This window comes from Typopeltis vanoorti, chromosome 10 (assembly GCF_054136105.1).
Source record: "Typopeltis vanoorti isolate ZY-2024b chromosome 10, IOZ_Tvanoo_1.0, whole genome shotgun sequence".
NCBI classification, from domain to species: domain Eukaryota; kingdom Metazoa; phylum Arthropoda; class Arachnida; order Uropygi; family Thelyphonidae; genus Typopeltis; species Typopeltis vanoorti.
In genome coordinates, this window is record NC_143558.1 from 89,419,097 (window position 1) to 89,444,796 (window position 25,700).

The 25,700-nt window shown below is 38.7% G+C and overlaps 1 protein-coding gene across 3 annotated transcripts in view; it reads left to right on the plus strand.

Annotated features, from left to right (window-relative positions):
• The window catches only part of LOC150102576 (uncharacterized), a 226,285-nt gene that overhangs the window by 192,717 nt on the left and 7,868 nt on the right, over positions 1–25,700 (plus strand). The window lies entirely within an intron of this gene.

The following is a 25,700-nucleotide window of genomic DNA, read 5'->3' on the forward strand; positions in this document are numbered from 1 at the left end:
TCGCAGAGGCACTGATAAGGCTGAAACTGCAAACCAAAGCCCAGTCTGTATAACTGGAGTTGTGGTTAAGGTATTGGAGAAGTTTGAAAGAGTTAGAATACTCCTGTTGAAAACAGCAGTATTCTTTATGATTGTCAGCATGGGTTTGTTAAAGGGAGGTCATATTTTTACCTTACTTATGTAGTATAACAAGGATGAATGCATTGGACAAGGAAGATACATATACAAGTAAATTTGAAAAGATGGGATAAATGCTAGATTAGTGAGTTGAGTAAATGACTGGATGTCAGATAGGCATCAGTAAGTTGTGTATGGAGGTACAGCATCTCAAAAGAGCTATGTCATTAGTGGTATGCTGTAGGGATCTGTTTTGGGGCCGTTGTTTTTTAATTCATATACTAATATGTGTATCATTGGATTGGGATTAACTGAAGATATGTAACTGTTTGCAGGTGATAAAAAAAATGGGAAGAATAACAAGGAATCATGCAGATGTTGTGACCTTACAAGAGAACTTGAATAAATGGTATGAGTGGGCAGGCGAGTGGAACTGTTAATTCACTGTTGCAGAGTGTGTTTGGTCATGGTTTTTCCCTTTCAGTCATTTCTGACCCAAGCTGACTTTGTAGGCATTTCCACAAAGTGTTTTTGGTGAGATTTTTTACAGTGTAGTTCACCATTGCTCCCCCCCCCCCCCCCATTTTATCCTGGCTCAGGACCAACATATGGCTGGAACATATTTATGACTGTAATCCATGTGTGTTCATGGGACCAGTTTGCTGTTCTGGGGGATGAAAAAACCTGAGTTTTCTGGTTTTTTAAAGGTTCCTCACGTCACCGGCGGGAATCACACCCAGGCTCATTGCAGAGTGTAAAGTTCTGGAATTTGGTAGGCAATGACCAGATGCAAAAGTATACACTTGTCCACCACTGTGATTGGTCAAGAGGTATCAGGGATCACAGTGCAGAAATGGGGGGTCATCATATCAGATTATGGCAGTAATGCAGAGAACTTTAACATGCAGAAATAGAGGTTATGGTTCCACTATATAATGCCTTGATCAGGCCTTATATAGATTAGTGTGCACAAATTTGGTCAATTTGTTTTCAAGGTAGAACAAATAAGAAAGAATGAATTGAAAACCAGTGCAACGTAAGCTCTACTTCACCAGTGAAAGAACTTCGCGATCTGATCGCATCAACGGTAAACGACTTGATGGAGGCTAAACACAAAAAACTCAACGCCATCATTTTGAACTTCCCGACGGAAAACGGAAAATCATTACCAGAGAGGACATCAACAAACTAGCTGAAGAATGCAACATCAATCCTAAGAATATTGTCAGGTGCCATCGTTTCGGGCCTATAAATAAAAGGAAGGACAGAACGAACTTTCCACGCCTAGTAAAAGTGACTTGTGACATGCTGACAAGCACATCAAAAATAATAACAATGATCAACAACAAGTCCAACGACACCTGTCCCCAATCGCACATATGTGCACAACCAGACTTATCATTTGCACACAGGGAAAACGACACCAGCTTCGAAGACAACTCGAAGAAAAACTTCAAAATGGTGACAACAATTGGACTATCGACTACAGACAAGATAAACTGGTGAAAAAACCAAGTGATGCCACCATGGAGACCAGCATGCAGGCACTGCATAGGAAATGTGCAAGACCCGTGCAGTCCAACATATGATTCACAAAACCCTACACATCCATTTCACCAACATACATGGCCTAAACTCCAACCTGAATAGTGTCCGCTACCACCTACAGTCTACCAAACCCCCACCTACTCTTCCTGGCAGAAACTCAAATCTCACCTCCCCCAAGCATCACTTATTTCACCCTTCCAAACTACTCACTCTTTAACAACTTTCGTCCTAAGGGTGGTGTCTGCGCATACATCTGCTCTGACATACCTTGCCAGTGAGCACCCAACCTAGAATCACCCAACTTTGACCTTCTTTAGTTGAAAATATCCTTCCCCACTCAGTCCAATTGATCTGCTGTCTCTATCACTCCCTCAACACAACCAACCACCCAGAGCTCTTTAATTTCCTCTCGCTAAAAATCGACTTTCTCCAATCCCACTTTCCCAATAGCGAAATCATCCTCCTAGGAGATTTTAACATCCACAACACTAGCTGACTTTCCTCCTCCAGTTGTACAGATCTTGCAGGCAGAGATGCTAAAACATTTGCCATCACTAACGACTTGACACAACTTGTCCAGATGCCAACCAGAATTCCAGATAACCCAAACCACTCCTCAAACATCCTAGATCTCTTCCTCACCAATGATCCCCCCAAATACATAGTGAAAGTAGTGAGCCACCTGGGCAATTCTGACCACAACCTAGTGCTCATCTCCTCCCCCATGCAACAACGTTTACACAGACACTCCCATACAAGAGTAGTTTGGCACTATAACAGTGCCCGAGTGGGACAGCCTCTGCAACTTCTATGCCCATTCCCATGGTTGGACTATTGCTTCCGACCTTCCAACCCAAACATATGCACCGAGCTTATTACCAAAGTAATCCTCACCAGCATGAATACATACATTCCACACAGCACTCTGAACTGCCATTCCCTAACGAAACCCTGGTTTTCCAAAAGATGTGCCAAGGCTGTAGAGATGAAACACCAGACATACCACAACTGGCTGAAATCAAGAACCTCATCCTCCTTCAAAGCTTACACCGAAGCCGTAATAGATGCAAAAAAACAATCAACACTTCCAAAACAGAGATCGAAAGAGCATAAAGCAGGAAACTAGCAACCTGTCCAAAAGGCAGTTGAGCCTTTTGGTCTCTTGCCAAAGTAATTAGCTGTAACTTCTGTCCAACACTATTCCCACCCCTATCCATACCCAGATGGCTCTACTGCATCATCACCCACAGAAAAAGCCAATCTTCTGGCTACATACTTTGCTTCAAATACATGACAATGGTAAATGTCCCCCAACCATTCCAGACACCCAACATACAATCCCCCCCCCCATATCCTTTTGCCAGGATGAGATTAGAAAAATACTGTCCAAATTAGACACAAAAATGTCTCCTGGCCCTGATGCATTCCCCCAATTGTTCTGAAAGTTTGTGCTCCAGAACTGACCCCTATCCTATGTCACCTATATATACTCTCTTACTCCACTGGAATCTATCCCACAAACTGAAAATTGACCTATATTCAGCCCATTCCCAAGAAGGGTGACAAGTCACTGCCATCCAATTACCGCCCTATCTTGCTTACCTCAGTCCTGTCAAAAGTAATGGGAAAAAAATCATCAATTCCCAACTCCTACACTATCTTGAAGACACTCACCAAATAAATGACCGCCAGTATGGATTCCACCACTGCCGATCAACAGGATATCTACTCACATACGTCACCCATCTCTGGACAAATGCTATGGAGAGGGTTGGCGAAACTCAAGTGGTTGCACTCGATATCTCCAAAGGCTTTGACTGGGTCTGGCACAAAGGCCTACTAGGTAAACTACTATCATTCGGTCTGACCCAGGACTTCTGTAGTTGGATTGCCAGCTTTCTGTCTGGACGCACACTGTGTGTGTGTGATGATGGACGGCTCCCTATCCTCTCACCATTCAATTAATGCTGGGGATCCCACAAGGTTCTGTCCTCTCATCAACCCTCTTCCTGCTATATATCAATGACCTACTGCAATTGACCTCCAACCTAATACATAGTTTTGCAGACGGCAGTACACTACACTCCTCACTTGCATTTGATAAGCCTTACCGTACACAACTCACCTCAACCTGCAGAACAACTACCACCACCCTCAACTCCAATCTCCAAGCCATCCTACATGGGGTTCAGATAACCACATCAATTTCAATACCAATAAAACCCAGTTTTGTATTATTTCCCATAAAAAAGAACCATTTTTTTCCCAGTATCCTTTTTGATGATACCCAAATTTTCAGACAGTTTGAGATCTCGCTTCTTGGAATCACCCTCACATCAACCCTCTCCTGGCATAAACATATTATAATAATATGTTATCTTTCTTATATGTAATATCTTTATTCTATTCCTAATTCTTTATAGCTTTACTCTAATGCGCTTTTTCTCTCTTATCCTTTCTCATTTACTCTACTGCGCATTATGATTATCCACCTTCCATATTTACTAGTTGAATGACTATGAATACTGGAAATTTATTTGTCAGACTGCGCCACCAATATATCATTTAATTGGCATAAGACTAAATAAAACTTCCGGTAGATTTCCCTCTCTCTCTCTCTCACACGAGCGAAGTTTCTTTTATCAATGTTTACTTTAACAGTCGTGGTTCATAAGTAACTGAACTGCGTTTTTATTGCCTTAAATTATTTCCCACTCACAAGTCCGATTTATTTAAGAACAGTGCAGTTGTAAAATAAAAGATCTGGCAGCACTCTTTTAACAAATAATTAAAACACATTTATTTACAAATTATACATGAATTAAACAATAGATAGATTGCTTTCTCTATCCATTTATAAAATATTTAGCATAAATTAGAACCTTTTTACTTTAACACTAATTAACTTCTTTAACTCACAATCTTATTTACTCTCTGCTTACAAATTCAACTTATTAAACTTCTAGTTTACTTGCAAAGAGGTTAGCTAACTCTCTGTTAAGTTATCCTTTCAATTTTTATATCAACTTCCAATATGCCAATCGATTCTCTTAATGATACTTCTTACAACTATTGGTTATAGTTATAGTAGGTTATAGAAAGACTTTTAAGTCTTTCTATAACCTACTATGAGAGGAAATATACAAAAGGTTTGAACTTAAAAAAAAACTCTGCTTCGCACATTTTCAGTCAAAAGTCTTTCACTACAGTCTTATGGCATTTCTTTCATCTCAGATCTTGAGCTTCCTCAGGGATGTGTGGCTTCAGTAATATCTCATCGGGAAAATAGTGGGCTGTGGGCTGCAATCAGCAAAAGGTTGTTCTCCCACGGCAAAAAAGAAAAACTTCCGAGCGAAGCTGCCTCGGGTAATTTACATTGCCTTTTCTACTCTGCTTTGGTTCGCCGAAAATGCCTGGATGACTGCCGTCTCCAATAGCTCGAACTGCCGCCAACTCTCAACCAGGATCCCTCTCTCTGGCCTGGAAGCTCCTCTCTTCTGGCTACTGGAACCAGGAAGTCCCTTTTTATTCTCCGATCTCGGAACCTTGCACTAAGAGTAGTAAACCCCAAAGAATTCAGCATGACTCTTTTATCTTCTTTTAAGTTTAATCCACTCTTTGTTCTCCCTGTGCGATATTTTGATCGTATTTTGCCGGGTGCGGAAACTTGTCTCTAAAACTTGCAGACCTCTTTGATACTTTGCTTCTCCTTTCGGGGCCGCGGAAACTTCTCTAAACCTAGCGGCACTCTTAGATACTATTTTAAAGGTGTTAGCGCAGTAAGCAACTCTTATATACAAAAATAGTAAACAACTTTTCCTGCGCTCTTACACATAACTATATACATATACAAAGTTCCCCTGGGAAAGCATTGCATTTGTTTTTGACATTAAAACAGTAAATACATTCACTTCCCACAGGGTTAACTACATCAATATTTTACAAAATATACATAGAAACAAACAAGGTTATTTACAGTTCTCATGGGACTTGAGCTATGTAAAAAATCGATGTAAAGCGCTTTGGTATTTTTCAGCTCCATCGAGATTTTACAATATCACAACCATTGCATCCTCAACCTCAAAAAACCTAGGATTTCTCTTTCGCTCAAGACGTTACTTCATCCCCGAACAGCTATTAATTATACAAATCACAAATCTGCCCAGCTATTGAATATTGCTCCCACATATGGGGTGGGGCCCCTAAAAGCTCTCTCAAAATGCTCAACTTAATACAGAGGGGAGCATTTAGACATCAATGATCCATCCCTTACCAACTCTCTCCCCCCACTTTCGCACAGACGTATGGTCTCTGCAGTATGTATATTCTACAAATATTTCCAAGGGAAATGCACATCTAAAATAACATCAATAATTCCTCCCCTCAGTACTAAGCTCATTGGAAAACGTGCAGCTGCTGCACAACATCCCTTCATAGTACACCTAGAAACAAACAGAACAAGTTTCTTTTCCTCTTCTTTCATCCCTGCAACTACTGCACTGTGGAACAGACTCCCACCTGCTTTGTTTCCCAAGGAATGCAATTTAGTCATTCAAATCAAATGTAAACAAATTCCTCCATTCCCAACCCTCTACCCATACATAGTACTAATGTACTATAGGTTGACCAACCAACCTCCTGTGTATGGGCTCAACATAAAAAAAAAAAAAAAAAGTGATGAGGATATATTATAAACACTTCAGAGAAGATCCACTAAGATGGTGTCTTTGTAATGTGGGGTATAAAGACAAGTGGAAGGAATGTAATTTGCAAAGCTTCATGGATAGGAGGAGAAGAGAAAATATAGTAACAACTAGCTACCAGATTAATGTGGAAGAAATTTTTCATAAAATGTATAAGTGTAGCATATGAACAGGAATCTGAAAGTTGTCCAAAGTTGTCATGAAGACCACAAAGCTGAATATACAAAAAAGTATGGATGTTACTTATAATGGGACTGGATGTCATTGAAGATCTTTATTTTGGTTTTATTATGATATTTTGATGATTTCCATATGTTATTTAATTTTCTGAAAGCAGAAATAGCATATTATTATCATATTCTTGGTGAACATAAACCCTGGTTCTCCAAAAGATGTTCCAAGGCTGTATAAATGAAAAATCAAGCATACCACAACTAGCTTACATCAAGAACTTCATCCTCCTTCAGTGATTATACCCAAGCCTGTGTAAAATCTCGTATAGAATAAAAATAGAAATATTTTTTTCTATGTCGATTTTACATGGACAGTTAAATTACATAAAATACTTGTAATTAAAATAGGGTATGACTCACTTTACTGTAATAAATCTGGTAACAAATTGTTAGAATATTTAAATATTGTAACATAAATGAAGCTCAGAGGATTAGGCAAATAGACCTTAGGCTAGCAACAATCGAGAAGGTCACCAAATTATGAGTTTTCTGCCAAAACCCAACAACAGTGTGGGTGACGGGGGAAAAAATCCTCATGTAAATCCGGGGGACTTAATTTGAAGAAGGGCCAAGGTTAGGAGAGTGATGTAAAAGGCAGAGATTGAGGGGTCCAAGGGGCTCTCGTTTCGAACTTTTATTCCTGTGCTAAGCCTTTTCCGAGGCGGGGGAGAGTCTCATTTCGCAAGCAGCAGTTCCGACGAAGATGGGAAGTTGATAGCAGCAGAGATGGTCCTTTCAATGTAGAATGGACAACAAAAATTTTCCGTACAATTAACCCTCAAATTGTCATCCCACAATTTTCCTACCGTATGATTCTTCGATGATCTACGTGTATGCTGAATTATCGCTGCCATAACCTAGTGCCCGGTTGGAATTTTTTTTTTTTTTTTTTTTTTTTTTGAAGAAGGGAACGTGCCCATAAGCCTTAAGGATCTAGGACTGTGTAATGAACTGGCAAAGATTGTAAGTAGAATGTTTTAAGTAATATCCTAGATTGTGAAGTTCAAGCGACTGATGTAGGTTCTGGTAATTATTAGCATAGAAAGTACTAGAGAGGTCGGAAAGCCATACCTCAAGTTGAATGTGAATAGTAGAATATAGAGATCTAAGATTTGCTAATGTTGTGTAATGCAAAAATTGAATGTGGTTTAAGTTTTGCTTTTTTCTGTTTATAACGTGAGTGAAGTTAAAGTATGTTAAATTCTATCTAAGTGTCTGAAAATTTATGTGTATTTTTAATGTCTTTGTCTTAAAGCTTGAGCGAAAATGCTTAAATGATCATGTAGAGAATTAGACACGTGATTGTATTGTCTCCATTGTGCTCTTGTTGTCTTAGTTAGAACCAGACACGTGATATGTGCTGTTTGAATTTTGTAAATAATTTGTCTTAGAATGAATAAACATGTTTGTTTTGTTAATAGCTTGCCTGATCTTGTTTTGCCAATGCACTGTCTCATAAAAATATCAAACCTGTGTGACCTAAGAATAGTAATAGTCACGACTTACTGATTAATTATTATTATTATTATTATTTCCCCAAGACCTCATGGAGTCAAAGACTCATCTGGGAGGTCCTTTTATCACACACACACACAGCTCATCATACCATGCCTTGAACACATTCAAACTCCTTGCAGACACCACACTCTCAGGCAAGGCATTCCAATTATTTACAACTCTGCATGAAAAAAAACCTGCCTCTCACTCCCCTACTCACACCCTCTTTATACAGTTTCCAGGGATAACCTCTGGTTCTTCTTCGGGGAGAACCAGATATGAGATTGATAGGAGTTGCTTGAGATAGAGTAAGAGTTAATTTTGTGCTTAGCTGAATATTTCTTTTGTTTGTAAGAGAAGGAATAACAATTCTTTTATGCGATCCTTAATGGTGCAGTAAAAAAAAAAAAAAAAAAATTTAAGGATCAATTCAAGTGAAATACAGCAAAGTAGATTAAGGACTTAGCTCCAGCTAGAGGCTTTTCCTATATCTAAAAAAATTCAAGCACGTGTAAAAGCATACTTATGGCCTTGAGAGAAAGGGGGGGGGGGGAATAAGGTTAAGGGCTAAGGGATTAAGAATAATTGCGAGTTATGTGCATGAATTAGAAATTGAAGTTTATAGCCAGTTTGAACTAGCTCAAGCAACTAACGATATTAACTACGATATAAAATAAATAAGAAAGATATTACAATGGTGCAGTAGACATCCATTCGTTAAAAAATAAAACTAATTAAGTAAAAAATAAACATATAAATAAAATATTTACACCTGAAATAGATGCAAGAAAACTATCAATAATTTCAAAACAGAATTTGAAAGAACAAAAAGCAGGACACTTGCAGCCTGCTAAAATGGCAGCCATGTCTTTTGGTCTCTTACAAAGCAATTGGTCATTACTTTTTCTCAACACTATTCCAACCCCTATCATATCCAGATGCCTCATCATCATCCACAGAAAAAGCCAATCTCCTGGCTTCACACTTTGCCTCCAATGCAAGCATAACTGACAATAGTAAATGCCCCAAACCATTCTAGCTGCCCAACATACAATATCCCCTATATCTTTTTCCCACAAAAAGAGATCAGAAACCTATTGTATAAATTAGACACAAAAAAAGTCTCCTGGCCCTGATGGCATTCTTCCAATTGTCCTGAGGGTTTCTGCACCAGAACTGACTCCTATCTTATGCTGTCTGTACATACTCTCTTACTCCACTGGTATCTATCTCACAGCCTGGAATTTGGCCTATATTTAACCTGTTCCCAAGACGGGCATCAAATTACTGCCACCTAACTACCTACCGCTTTATCTCACTCACCTACCAGTCCTGTCTAAAGTGATGGAGAAAACTATCAATTCCCAACTCCTACACTACCTTGAGGGTATCCAGCTATTAAGCGACCATCAGTATGGATTCCATCACTGCCAATCAGCAGGAGATCTACTCTCATATATCACCATCTCTGGACAAATTCCATGGAGAAATTTGGCAAATCTCAAGTGGTTGTAGTTGATATCTCCAAAGCTCTTGACCAGGTTTTGCATAAAGGCTTGCAGCAAATTCCCATCATTTGGACTGACTGGCAATCCAACTGCAGGACTTCTGCAGTTGGATTGCCAGCTTTCTGTCTGGACATGTACTATGTGTGATGGTAGACAGTTCCTTATCCTCTCAACATCCAACTAATGCTGTGGTTCCAAAAGGTTCTGTTCTCTCACCAATCCTCTTCCTTCTTCAAATGACCTACTCCAGTTGGCTGCTAACCCAATACACAGTTTTACAGATGACAGTACATTGCACTCCTCCCTTTCATGTGATAAGCCTTACTCTACACAACTCACTGCAACCTACAGAACATCAACTACCACTGCTCTCAATTCTGATCTCCAAAAAAACCATCCTCCAATGAGGCTCAGATAACCTCATCAATTTCAATGCTAGTAGTACTCAGTTCTGTCTTATTTCTTACAAAAAAGAACCATTTTCCCCACGTATTATTTTTGATAATATCAAATTTCCAGACAAGATGAGATTTCTCTTCTTGGAATTATCCTGACATCAAGCCTTTCCTGGCATAAACACATCGCAACCAGTGAATCCTCAGCTTCCAAAATAACTAGGATTTCTCCTTCGCTCAAGACGTTACTTCGAACAGCTGTTAACCTTATACATATCACAAATCCCCCCAGCTATCGAATACTGCTCTTTCACATTTAGAGTGAGACTCTAAAAGCTCCCGCAAAATGCCTGACTCAATACAGAGGAGAGCATTAGATTGATAAATGCCCATCTCTTACCAACTTACCCCCCCCCCCCCCAATTTCGTGTAGATGTTTGGTCTCTGCAACTTGTATATTCTATAAATATTTTCACGGCAAATGCTCATCTGAAATATCATCAATAATTACCCCACTCAGTACTAAACTGCCCAACATCAATATCCCTTGAAACCCACAGAATAAGTTTCTTTATCTCCTCCTTCATCCCTGCTACTGCTGTACTCTGAAATAGACTTCTTCCTGATGTATTTCCCAAGAAATACAATATACAGGCTTTTAAATCAAATGTAGACAAGTTTCCTCTTTCCCAACCGTATACTGTTTAGCGTGCACTCACTGAGTTTGTTTACATTGTTATACTAGAAGGGTGGCTTCAGAACTGAAGGGGATACCGTTGGAATCTAATCCTGAAGTAAATATACATTTCTTTTAGCGCTAGTGTAGCTCAGCGAAAATGACATATGCCTTCCACGGTGCTAAATCGCCCAAAGAGGGAGCATTGTAGGTTCAATTCTAGTCACTGACTAGAAGAAATTTTTGTATAGTGTTTGGATAGCTGTGAACAGAGTGTAGTTGATACATCTCGTCTTTTGATTGGAAAATCCTAAGTTCGATTCTTGTCATGATGAGAGGAATCTTTATATGTTTTTGTTTCCCAGAGGTGCAATTGGTTAGCGTATGGTACTTATAAGACAGTGCTTGTGAGTTCGAGCCTCATTTGGGAGAAACAAGTTTTTTTTTAAAGTATTTTACCTTGGGTATAATAAATGCTAAAGATACCAAGCTATTTTAAACCTGATTTTTACTCCATTTCCCAAGTAAGCAAACAGACAAATAAGTCAAGTTTGCGCCTGCAAGTGTTGCAAGTCTAGCTGACCCTGCACGTAGTGCAAGACCAAGGCAACTCATGGTAAAAGTAGAATAAGCTCTGATCACTAATCTTAATATTTACCCTTAATGCAAAGCACATCTCCTGGAGGAGATGTATGATGCTTTGTATTAAAGGCAAGGGGCCACTACCCAGACTGGTTTGGTCTGGGTAGTGGCCCCTTGTAATTTGGGTTCTGTCACTGACAAAGATGATGAATGTTTCTATAAAGATGTTTCTTGTATGTAACAGTGATACTCAAACTAAGTATGTACTTGTCTGAATTCATTGAGTAGTTGCATGACAACTTTTAGAAGCAGCATGAGACAGAAGGAACTCAAAGTCAATGAGTATTACACCTGATTATAATGCCAGAGGGGATTTCAATACTAGATTCAATCTCATGGTATCAGTTGCCAGTTGGGAAGGGTATTAGCAGTGCATGAGAAATATTTAAAGAATATGCCAGTGATATGCAATATCAGAATGTGTGTTCCTACAGTTTGAAGAATAAACATGATGGGAGTGAAATGGATGTGCAATCTTTTTAAGCAAGAGATTCTTAAGAAGAAGATAATGTTGAAGGAATTTAAGCAGTGTGCATAAATATGATCTTATAAGGTGCAGAACAGAAGTATAACTATTTTACAGAAAGCTGAGTGTTAGTATGAAAAGAAACTGGCTCTTCAAACTAAAGACAACCCAGTAGAATTCTGTCATTATGTTACAAGTAAAAGAAAGAACGAATGTGAAATGACTCATCAGTTTTGGATAGTGTGCATGTGGCAGATGCAGAAGAGATTGCTCAATTAATGAGCATCCATTTTGCTAAAAGCTATCAATCTGGTGTATGCAACTCAGATACAAGGAAGAGCTTCTAGAGCTGTTGCATACACTAATTTGGCAATAGGGACTGATCAGATATCAGCATGGATGCTAAAAGAGTAATGGGATGATCAGGGATCAAAAGGAAACAGATGGAATTGCAAAGGGTTCTAAAATGAAGAAGCAGAAAGGGAAATGGCCCCAGTCCAGCATGGAGAGATCACATCGAGTGAGTGGTATCAGTGGAACTAGCTGTAGATCCAGAAATGAGTTGTTGTGTTTGTATACCAATGCTAGAAGTATAAGAAACAAGGCGGATGAAATGGTTGCACTAATTGCGTCTGTGCACCCAGAGATTGTCGGAATAAGTGAGACATGGTTAGATGAGGATGACATCCTGACAGGAATAGAGATGGAAAGGTATGATGTGTTTCGTGAGGATAGAAGGGGTAAAAAGGGAGGGGGAGTGCTATTGATGATAGAGAAAGAGTTATGTCCATACAAGGTAGAGATGCAAGGGGGAAATGGGGCCAGTGGTTTTGAGGCAGTATGGTGTGAGATAGAGGTGAATAGAATCAAATACTTGGTGGGATGTTGTTATAGACCTGGTAATGTGGATGGTGGTGATAGTGAAATGTATAGTCAAATAAGCCAAGCAAATAAGAAAAGGGTGATCATTATGGGTGATTTTAATTATGGCAATATAGACTGGAATGAAGAGATAGCAACTGGAAGTAAAGAAAATGAGTTTCTTGAGTTTTTGAGGGATAACTACCTCAGACAGTATGTAACAGAGGGCACAAGAGGATTAAGGGTCTTGGATTTGGTCATCTCATCGGAGGATGTAATTATCAATGAGGTATCAAATCATCCACCAATTGGTGAAAGTGACCATGAGGTGATTACTTGGGTGGTTGCCAGCAGTGCAAGGACCCCTGTGAAAAAAGGGTATATGTGGAACTACAAGGGGGGTGATTATGAAGAGCTCAGGAGACAGCTTGCAGGTGTAGCATGGAATGAGGAGTTAGCTGGAAAAGAGATCAATGCAGCTTGGGGGATTTTCAAAAAATATTTAGTGGATGCAATGTCTAAATGTATACCACGGGTGAGAAGGTTAAATAAGTTAGGTGTGAGATGGATGAATAAAAAGATTAAGCATGCAATACAGAGAAAAAGGGCATTGTGGAGGCAGCATAAGAGAAGTGGAAGTAACCAATTTCATGAGTTCTACAAAGACCAGGCAAGGAGAGTGACTTGGTTGGTGAGAGTAGCTAAAGAGAGGTATGAACAGCAGTTAGCTAATGAAGCTAAAAAGAATCCTAGGGAGTTCTTTCGATATGTAGCCAGCAAAAGAAAGAATGATTATGGAAGGATGACATTGATTGGAGGAAATGGTATAAAGACCATTTCCTCCGAAATGGAGGCAGCATAAGAGATGGAGGCAGCATAAGAGAAGTGGAAGTAACCAATTTCATGAGTTCTACAAAGACCAGGCAAGGAGAGTGACTTGGTTGGTGAGAGTAGCTAAAGAGAGGTATGAACAGCAGTTAGCTAATGAAGCTAAAAAGAATCCTAGGGAGTTCTTTCGATATGTAGCCAGCAAAAGAAAGAATGATTATGGAAGGATGACATTGATTGGAGGAAATGGTATAAAGACCATTTCCTCCGAAATGGAGGCAGCATAAGAGATGGAGGCAGCATAAGAGAAGTGGAAGTAACCAATTTCATGAGTTCTACAAAGACCAGGCAAGGAGAGTGACTTGGTTGGTGAGAGTAGCTAAAGAGAGGTATGAACAGCAGTTAGCTAATGAAGCTAAAAAGAATCCTAGGGAGTTCTTTCGATATGTAGCCAGCAAAAGAAAGAATGATTATGGAAGGATGACATTGATTGGAGGAAATGGTATAAAGACAGCTGTTGCAGAATGTATGGTGGAGATACTTAATGAGCAGTTCATAAAGATCTTTCAATCTTGTGAATGTGACTTCATGGAGAGATTAAGACAGTTGATGATGGGGAGGAGAGACTGACTGTAAGTGAGCAAGAGGTGTTTGGGGAATTGAGTAAACTAGATGTAAATAAGGCTGTGGGACTTGATAATATATCACCGCGTATTCTGAAGGAATGTGCCAGAGAGTTGACACCTGCCTTGACATATTTTTTTAATACGAGTCTTGCACTTGGTCAAGTCCCTAAAGAGTGGAAGGAGGGCAAGATTGTGCCACTTCATAAAGGAGGTGATCGAACTCAAGCATCAAACTATAGGCCTATCTGTGTGTCGGGTGTTGTGGTTAAGTTGTTGGAGAAGCTTGTGAGAGCTAGAATCCAGAGTTGGGTTGACAACAATGGTATAATCTTTGATGGACAGCATGGATTTGCTAAAGGGAGGTCGTGTTTTAGTAATCTACTTACTTATTACAATAAAGTGACTGCTTCCTTGGACAGAGGAGAAGGATACACAGTAATATACTTGGATTTCGCAAAAGCTTTTGATAGAGTGCCTCATGATAAGTTGACAGTCAAACTAGAGCAGATGGGGTTGGATATTAGATTAGTGCATTGGATTGGAGACTGGCTATCTGATAGGTATCAACAAGTTGTGTATGGGGGTGCAATATCCAGGAAAAGGAAAGTCACTAGTGGAGTGCCTCAGGGATCTGTTTTAGGGCCATTACTATTTAACTTGTATATTAATGATATTGGCGAAGATTTGGATGGAGATATTCAGTTGTTTGCAGATGATGCAAAGTTGGGAAGAACCATAAAGAGTAGTGAAGATGTTGTGGCCTTGCAAGAAGACTTGAATAAATTGAGTGATTGGGCAAGCAAATGGGGGTGTGAGTTCAATGTTGCAAAATGTAAGGTTTTAAAATTTGGAAAACAAAGATGGGATGCAGAATTTATGCTTGGTAAGAATATATTGTTGGAAGTAGAGGAAATAAGAGATCTGGGAGTGATAGTGGATAAGGATCTAAAATTTAGGGGTCACATCGCCAAAATTGTGAAGACAACACAAAGACTTCTGGGAATGATGAGGAGGACACTGACGTGTAGAAGTAGGGAGATTCTTGTTCCATTGTATAAGGCTTTGATTAGGCCACACATGGACTATTGTGCCCAGATTTGGTCACCTGGTTTTCAGAAGGATGAGGAGATGTTGGAAAGGGTCCAAAGGCGACTGACTAAGGTAGTTTCTGACCTCTGGAATGTCGAGTATGAGGAAAGATTGAAAAGATGTAATTTGCAGAGACTAGTGGAGAGAAGGAAGAGGGGAGATATGATAGAGACCTACAAGTTGGTAAGGGGTTGCTATAGGATCAATGGTGGAGAAGTTCTACAGCGAATAGTGGGAGATCAGGGGAGAACCAGAGGTCATCCCTGGAAACTGTATAAAGAGGGTGTGAGTAGGGGAGTGAGAGGCAGGTTTTTTTCGTGCAGAGTTGTGAATGATTGGAATGCCTTGCCTGAGAGTGTGGTGTCTGCAAGGAGTTTGAATGTGTTTAAGACCCGGTATGATGAGATGTGTGTGAGATAAAAGGACCTCCTAGATGAGTCTTTGACTCCATGAGGTCTTGTTTAATAATAATAATAATAATAATAAGAGTATTCAGCAGAACTTTGATCTGTTTGTATAATCTGAGTCTCTGCATAAGGAAGTGTCCCATCCCATTAATGTGTCGTCGCCTATCTAGGAGGTCGACTACCATGATGTGACTTATGGTTAACTATGAGCATAACGACATGTGGTGAAGACCTTATCTCTTCCACATATTGTTGTGGGTATTCATGACTGTAATCCGTGTGTGTTCACTGGGCCAGTTTGCCTGTTCTGAGGGACAGAAAAACCCAAGTTTCCATGTGAAAAAACCCACTACCTCTGTATGAGACTGGCTAACTCACCTTTAGTGAAAAGGGACCAGATAAAGGTTCCTTATGTCGTAGACATGAATCGAACCCAGGTCTTTCCGACCAAAGGGCTTTGTCTATACCACTAGGCTACAGAGGCTCAAGGAAGAGCCCACAGAAGTGAAAAGAATGTGTGATAATTCCATTGCACAAGGGTTATGCAAAGACTGATATGTCTGGCTATAGACTTATCAGCCTCTCTGGTATAAAGATTTTATAAAAGTTAGTTAAGAGTTCATATACAGAAATGGCTTGACAAAGAATCTATACTTTGCAATGAACAGCATAGATTTAGGAATGGTCATGTTTGAGTAACTTGTCACATTTTATAATAATGTTAGTGTTCTGGTAGACAAAGGGAATGGATACACTCTGCTACTTTTTTTACACTTTGCTAAGGCTTTTGACAGGCTACAACATGGAATAATATAGCATTGGATTATAATCTATTAGGTTGTTTAACAGGATGGCTAACTGACATATTAAGAATTGATATGAGAGAGTGGGCTTGAACCACAAAAAAAAGGCCAAATTATGCTAGAAAAAACTGGAAGGATAGGGACTTGTAGTTTTAGTAGTTAGGAAGTTGAAGTTCAGGGACTGTATAGCAAAAATTGCAAACACAACTCAGAAGATAGCTGACATCTAAAAATAAGGAGATCATGTTTGCCTCTTTACAAAGCTCTAATACAATCTCATGCAGACTATTTGTGTGCAGACCTCGTCTCCTGGTTTCCATGGTGGAGATAATGCAAAGGAGAGTGTATAAAATGATACCAGACCTGTGGAATGTAGATTATGAGGAGAGTGAGAATTTGTGGAAGGGTCATACAAGATATCTGTAGGTGGAATTTTTCATTTTATGAAGGATGGGGAAGAGAACAAGATGGCATCCATGGAAGTTGAGAAATGAATGCAAACATCTAGATATTGTAGATGTCTGGAGCATTTACTAGATTTTTCTCTCATAGAGCAGTGCAACATTGGAGTAGCATGGTAATGTGAATGAATTCAAGAGAAGTTATGACATGTTGTGTGTCATGTGTTGCCTCCATCGATGAGTCCCTGACTCATCGATGGAGGCAACACATAATCATAATTATGTAAATAGAATTAACTATCTGTTTCTTATTATTATTAACACCAGCCCTCCATGGAGTCAAAAGGCTTGCTGTGCAAAGTACACACAACAAAGGTCCTCAAACTGTGCTTTAAACTCATTCAGCGTGTCTGTGTTCACCAACCACACACTGTCAGACAATGCACTCCACTCAATGACTACTCTTTGCATAGGGAAGTGATAGACTAATTTGGAAATAAATTGCTGATAGGAGATTAGTAATAATGTGTATAATCATGTAGTACTGCTGTAGTATTCTGTACACCCCATGAGTGTACTTATCAGGAAATTGATGATGATGTGTATGCTGAATAAGAACATGGCAACTGTATTGTTTCGTCATATTTTGCATAAGAAAATGTCTCTTTTTGTTTTTATTATTATTATTATTATTATCAACATTTGACCTCCATGGAGTCAGAGACTCATCATGGGAGGTATTTACTATTGCATACAATGCTCATCCAACTGCCTCTTAAACTGATTCAATGTGTCCACATCCACAACATGCTCAGGCAATGCATTCCATTCACCAACCACCCCCCATGCAAAGAGCCTGCATCTCACTCCTTTGCTCTCCCCCCCCCCCCTCTTATGCAGTTTCCAGCAATGGCCTCTTGTTCTATTCCTCTCTTCCATTCTATGAAAAATCTCTTCTATGTCTACCTGATAACGATCCCTGACCAGCTTATATGTCTCAATCATATCCCCCCCCCCCCTCTTCCTCCTATTCACGAGGCTCTGCAACTTACATTCTCTCAATCTGTCCTTGTACTCCACATTCCAAAGACCACTGACTACCTTTGTGATTCTTCTCTGTACCCTTTTCAACATATCCTCTTCATCCAACGACCAAATCTGTGCACAATAATCCATATGAGGCCTGATCGAGGTCTTATACAATGGAATCATAACCTCTCTGTTTCTGCATGTCAGGGTTCTCCACATCATTGCCATTATTCGATGCAATGTCTTCACAACTTGTACAATGTGGCCCCTGAATTTCAGGACCTTGTCCACCATCACTCCTAGATCTTTCATCTCCTCTACTTCTGTTAAAGTTTCCCCACCAAGTGTATACCTTGCATCCCATCGTTGGTTACCAAATCTCAAAACCTTACACTTGGCAACATTGAACTGATAGTTCCACTTACCTGCCCATTCATGCAATCTATTCAAGTCCTCTTGTAAGGCATTAACATCAGCCTGACTGTGCATTGCTCTCCCCAGTTTTGCATCATCTGCAAACAGCTGGATAGAAGTGAGTCAGTTGAGTCTGTTCAAGATCAGCACTGTCCATGGAATGCAGCTATGCAAGAAATATGTCTTTGCATCATGTGACTTATACATGTCAGTGTCCAGTAGGATAGCTTCATTCATGTTCTTTCTTTGGAATAACCATGTTTTATTTCTCTTAAAAAACTATCTTACTTTCACATCCTTTGACCTTTGATTACATTTTTCTTTCTAGGACAACTTAACTCCTGACCTCTGGCTTTTCCTAACACCTATATCCTCAGTCTCTAAAAAATATAGTCTCTTTTCAATTGAAGATACCACTTTCCCCTGCATTTTTTCATTGAATGGACCATCATCATTCCTTCACTTTTTTTCACTATGCATATAAAAGCACAAGTATCTGCTGGCCATCAGCTTCTCATCCTCTTTCATTCTGTCTGTCTGTTCATTAGAACAGTCTTCTTCACACAGTTCCCCCCCTCCCACTGACATTGACTTCTGGCTGTTCAAGAAACACATCAGCTTGTTTATTATTTCTTATTAATCATTTCCTACACACAGTACTGTTATGCTGTAGAGTTTGTTCTCACATGCATTGAAAAGTGCCATGTCAAAGTGTTGCATCCATGTGATTTAGTATTCACTTTGTCTTAATGCAGGAGTCTTCAACCTTTCAGACAGTGCGAGCCACATTAAAAATTTCAGTGAAGCCCGTGGACACTAAGCTATGCTGTGGTATTTAGAATTGTAAGATGCTTTCCAGATTTGCAAGGAACGCTGTGCATTTGATACTTTACATAAAATCCTTTAAAAATAAACAAACTCAGCTTTAAGAGCATAGGCAGGAAGGAGTCGGGTTCATGATAAGTAAATACAATCAATACTTGAAAAACGATAATTTTAATGAAGAAAACATTCATTTTTTTACAATGCTTTACCTTGACCAGCTTGTCGATGTTGGCATCAGTGTTGGAAGTTGCTATGCACAGAGCATTCTCGAGATGTTGATCCGTAATCTGAGATCTTGTCTTGGACTTCACATGCTTCATTCTGGAGAAGAACTGCTCACATAAGTATGTGCTTCCTAATAAAGCACACATGTTCAAAGCATGCTAGTAAAGATTAGAGAATGTGTCCTCGGAAATGTAGTCTTTGTAAAATGTAAGCAAAGACACATTGAATAATTTTTCTCCCAAAAAAGAGTTGTTTTGGAGCTCAAGCAGCTCCATTTGTACTGAGCTTGGCATTTCAGCAGCAATTGACACTGAATGACATTGAAAATAAATTTAAAGAAGACTGTTGGTTACAAAAATCACTAACCTGTCTTCGAACTCACTTTGCAACATGACTAATTTTGTAGTGTATTCATCAAGAGACGAACAGCTGGACTCAGTGAGAAGCTGAAAATTAGTTAATTCTTTTGTGAGTTGTGCCTCCCAAAGTTTGAGCTTGGCCACAAAAGCTTTGATGTGATCAAACAGAGTGTGCACGAGTTGATCTTTGGATTGTAGCTGCGTATTTAGGTCATTCATATACAACGAGATGTCGGTCACAAAGGCAAAGTCTGTCATCCACTTCAGATTGTTGAATTCTGCAATCGGCTTTCCCTTTGTTTGCATGAACTGCTGTATTTTGCTCCTTAAGTCAAAGACTCTTTTAAGAACCTTCCCTCTGCTCAACCAACACACATCACTATAATAAACCACATTGCTGTGATCCGCTTCACACTCTTGGGTCAAAAACTCTTGGAATTGATGATGATTCAATCCTCTTGCCCTAATAACGTTGACGACAGTCACAATAACTTTCATGACATTCTCAAATCCAATAGTTTTCGCACACAAATTCTCCTGGTGGATTAAACAGTGGTAATGGACAAAATCTTTGCCTTCTAGTACTGGTTCTTTCCATAGCAGTGCAACAAACCCTTCATTCTTTCCCACCATAGCAGGGGCACCATCAGTTACCGCACGTTAACGAAAGTCACTGATATTCAAGAATATCAGTGCCTTTCATTGTTCCCTTCATAGGTACGAGCACTAGCAGTTCTTCTGTCACAGTGAATTTTTTTGGAAGTTTATTTTGCACTTGGTTAGACTATAATAAATTTAGTTTAATCTTTCATCCAAGTGTAAGCAAACAAAGTTTGCACCTGAAAATATCTTCAGGACTGAGGTAAGGTGGTACATCCCTTGGCAACTCATTACAAAGGTGGACCAAGCTCTCATCACTCCTTGTCTCAGTATCTCCCATGATGCAAAGCACATCTCCTTGTGGACATGTATACTGCTATGCATTAAGGGAAGGGCCACTACCCAGACCGGTTTCAACCTTTATTGGGGTCTCGTCAGTGGGAGGCAGATCCAGAATGGTGATACTAAGGAAGAAGCAATGGAGAGGTCATATTTACCTATACGAGTTGCCAACCGGTGTATTACCTTATTATTAAATTACTGGATTTTAGAGAAAGATGTTGGAAGTTTTATTATAGTCTAACCAAGCAAAATAAACTTCCAACATCTTTCTCTAAAAACCCAGACCGGTTTCAACCTTTATTGGGGTCTCGTCAGTGGGAGGCAGATCCAGAATGGTGATACTAAGGAAGAAGCAATGGAGAGGTCATATTTACCTATACGAGTTGCCAACCGGTGTATTACCTTATTATTAAATTACTGGATTTTAGAGAAAGATGTTGGAAGTTTTATTATAGTCTAACCAAGCAAAATAAACTTCCAACATCTTTCTCTAAATCCAGAGTAATTTAATAATAAGGTGGTTCACCGGTTGCAACTCGTATAGGTAAATATAACCTCTCCATTGCTTCTCCCTTAGTATCACCACTCTGGATCTGCCTCCCACTGACAAGACCTCAATAAAGGTCGAAACCGTCTGGGTAGTGGCCCTTCCCTTGATGCATAGCAGTGCAGTATACATGTCCGCAAGGAGATGTGCTTTGCATTATGGGAGATACTGAGACAAGGAGTGATGAGAGCTTGGTCCACCTTTGCTACAAGTTGCCAAGGGATGTACCACCTTAGAAGATATTTTCAGGCGCAAACTTTGTTTGCTTACACTTGGATAAAGGATTAAACTAAATTTATTATAGTCACATGAATTGTTGATCAATGCCATGTCGTGCTACAGTTACTGCAGACAAAGTAGGTTTTTTAAACACTTCCTTATTATTTGGGCACAGAATTTCCCCAGCAGCAATGAGACACTCTTTCACAAACTCTCTGTCCAAGAAGGACAGACAGCTATTACATAACTTACTTTGATACATGCTTCGCTCTCTTCCCTCTGCCTTATAAACATACCCTGCTGGCATTTTAAATCAATTTGGAGACGGTTCACTTTGTACCCTTGAAGGTGATCGAAATTGGACACATGCTTTGTCTCATAGTGTCATTTTATATTGTATTCTTTTGATACTGACACTGACTCACGACAGATTAAACACACTAGCTTATCATCGATTGGCACAAAAAAGTACAAATTGGTCCACTTTTCATTAAAAACCCAACAAGAATCTCTTGATTTCTGCTTTTAGACACCATAGCGATGGAAGGTGAACCCAAAAAATGATCCACAATGGCTGTGTAACGATTATTATCCACTGAATATGTCTCACGCTAATGAAAAAAGTCTGGCAATATAAAACCACAATAGGCTATGACTGACACGACGAACCTGCATGCGCTTATACATGAATATCACACTGTTCATGACTGACTGACTGTGGATGAGATCCTCTTGTATTTATATGAAAATAATGAAGTATCGAGAACATGTATCTGGAAGGCACTAGACAGCGCACTCGAACGAACTACTCTACTGCTTCAGCCATCTACCTGCGACATTAGTACTAGTACTTAAGTACCACTTGTCGCTCGTAGTTGGCTGAAGAAACATGTCTATTTAATATTTATTTTTATAGGATTTTATGTAAAGTATCAAATGCGCAGCATTCCTTGTGAATCTGTAAAGCATCTTACAATTCTAAATACTGCAGTATAGCTTAGTGGCCCACTAGCTTCATTGAAATTATTTTTTATTTAATCGCATTTTAATGTTAAGTAGTTATTTTTTTCAAAATGGCCGGTGGACCACGGCAAAGAGCTCTGCTGGCCATGTGTTGAAGACCCCTGTCCTAATGCATTTGAAGGGACTTTGTGAAGTGCATTTTGTTTTTGTGCAAAGGACAGACTGTGTGATTTGGATCTTAAGTTGCAATTGCATGATGTCTTGTAAGTGTATGCAGTACAGACTCATTTTACCGTGTGTTGCATGTATAAACCAAGCATTTGCACTGAACAAGAAATTTTATGAGTTGGACTTTGCTCCCCATATATATTGGAGCAGGTGCATGTTGTATTTAAGTGGATGATCAAAGGATACGCATTCATCACTGCCTTTTATATCAGTTATATTAAGGTAGCCTTGAGATCATTCAAGTGATTCTCACTTCTGTTTAACAAACATTTCTGGCTTCTCTACAAACTTGAAACACATAATAAAATATTCAAATTGGCCATCAGCCATGAGACCAGTACTTCATGATAATACATTGCCAATTCTTAAACCACCTGAGATGATGTCTGTGGATGAAGACATCTTGACAGATGGAACATGAAATAAGATACTTATATTCTTCATGCCTCATTGCACATAAGGCCAAGATCTATTTCTTCATACTTCTCTCCTGAGCTCCTACTACAGCTTCTCTGCCATCCTGCCATTCTTCTTTCCTTTTGAGAATTCATTTCTATCTGCATTTTTTTGATTTCATTGGTAATGCTTTTTTTGCAGGCTGCTTACATAAGTCATCATTTGTTATGCATTGGGAGCAAATTATCTTTAATATTTTGCAGCCATTTTGTTTGAAAACTATTTAATTTAGCTTCCTGTTTATTGGTCAACTTCCATCTCTGATCTATATAATAATACAGCCCTAACATTGCTATTGATTATCTTTATTTTGGTTTTATTATGATATTTTGATGATTTCCATATATTATTTAATTTTCTGAAAGCAGAAAAAAGCATAGCATAGCATTATCATATTCTTAGTGAACTGATCCAGATTTGCAGTTATGGACTGCCAGTTATGGAAATACTGCATTTGATAATCCAATTGAATAATCTTATGGAAGATCTGAATCTTAACAAAACGCAAGCTGCATTCTTGGGATCTAGGTTACAAGATTGGTCATTCCTGGAAAAGGAAACACACACAAAGATCATCTAGTTTTGTTTCAGAGAATAAAAGCATTTTATATCCTCCTTTGATAAGCCTGAAAATTAGTGACATCATTTCACATTCAACTCACTGTGATGAAAAACTGTTTTGTCTTTAAATAAACAATAATGGTTTCTGAGATTTAAAGAACAAATTCCCAAGAATAAGTGATGCAAGAATTGAAGAAGGCATTATTTTTATGGCCCACAGTGTCTTACACTTCTTAAAAAGGACAGTTCTTTCTATGACCAGTTGTAGTGGGGGGGGGGGGATTTTAAAAGGTGTTGCTGCCAATTTTTTAGTCTGTTAAAAGTTGCAGTTCTATTCTTGTAGATGACATGCTACAGACATATGAAGCAGTGGGATAAAACATGTCACTGAAGACCCACTTTCTATATTCATTTGGGTTGCTTTCTTCATAATTTGGGTTCTGTCACAGACAAATATGGGGAATGTTTCTGTAAAGATTCTTCTTGTGTGGAACATTGATACTCAATCTAAGTACCTACTTGTCTGAGTACTAGATCTTCTAAAGATCTGGCAAATTATCAGACTCCACAGATGTTGAATTAATGGATTTGTTAAGATATCATAGTATGACCATCATAAAACTTTCTTTAAGAGTTTTTCTAAGCATAGTAGAGGTGATGATGATGATGGAATGGATAGAATACCAGAAAATGCTATAAATAATACCACAGCTACTCAGAGAGAGAGAGAGAGAGACTCAAGACTTGAGATTTGTTCAAATCAATTTAGAAAACAACAAACAGCCCTCAATAATTTTACAGATGTGTTTGTTATTAGTGATAAGATTTAGAATATAATGTCATTCATAAGAATGGAAATGTAAATCATCTACAGCACTTAAAAAACTATAAGGCTTTTTAAGTCAAGTACAAAACTCTTTTAACAATCATCATCAGTGTTAAGTTAGAGCATTATTTTTAGATTTTTTATATATCCAGGTGAGAATATCAACAAGAATAAGAATCTATCCAAAAAAAAATGATCTAAGGAAAACATCATAGATAAACTTACAATGTGATAATGCTAAACTTCATGCTGCTTTCCAAATAATCCACAAAACATCTTGCCTATATAGTCTGAATTAAGGTGTCAATGTATTTAACTTATAAGTATTTTTGGTTTTATTGAAAAATAGGCATTATTTTTGTCCTACCAAGGCCAGGCTGACTGAATATTACATAATATCTTAAACTGTCATCTCTCCTCGGTAGAGCAAACCCAGTCATAGTAAACTTACCCTCAATAACAAACTAATGAAATATTAGTATTTTTCTACAGGACATTTGCAGTAACAAACCTCTAGCTATAGCTTCCTGCAAGTTTGCTATAGTGAGAACTGATTGTAGTATGGGGGGGGGGGGGGGGAAGCATAAACTTCAGCAGCAAAATTCCCAGTGAATTCATTATAATAACAGAAAATAATTATCTCATAAGTACAGATCCTGATTCTCTGTTTTTGGAAAACATAGGACACTGCATTAATGCAAGCTATATGCTTTAATACTGTTACCATATTTATATTGATTAAGTTATTTATATATTGATTTACATAAAGTTATATAATTTCTCTTAGGGACAAGTTACATTGTACAGAGATACAGTTGATTCCCATTCTAAAACCCATTCCTTTAGTCATAGAGACCAAAGGAATGGGTTTTTGCGAAAAGTTGGCTATTGCAAAATAATTTCTTTTAGCATAGCATTGATATCACAGGACTTTAGCTGAGACTTTATATTAGATATTGAATGAATTTACCAGAACTGGAGTTGACTATATAGACATTCAAAAAGCAGTTATTATTATTATTATTATTATACCTCCAAGGAGTCCAAAGACTTACAAGGGGAGGGCACTAACTACAGGGTACTACAATTACCATCATCATCTATGCCAATGGCATCTACTGTCCGCCACCACCACTAGTATTTTTTTGTCTGTAAATTGCATGTTTTCTCAAGGCTGATTTGTCTGTATGTGGGATGAAAAATCCAAGCTTCCGGAATCAAAAACTCTTCGTATGAGATCGGCTAACTCACCTTCAATTGAAAAAAAAAACATTATAATGATTTCTCTCGTCACGCTATTTGCACA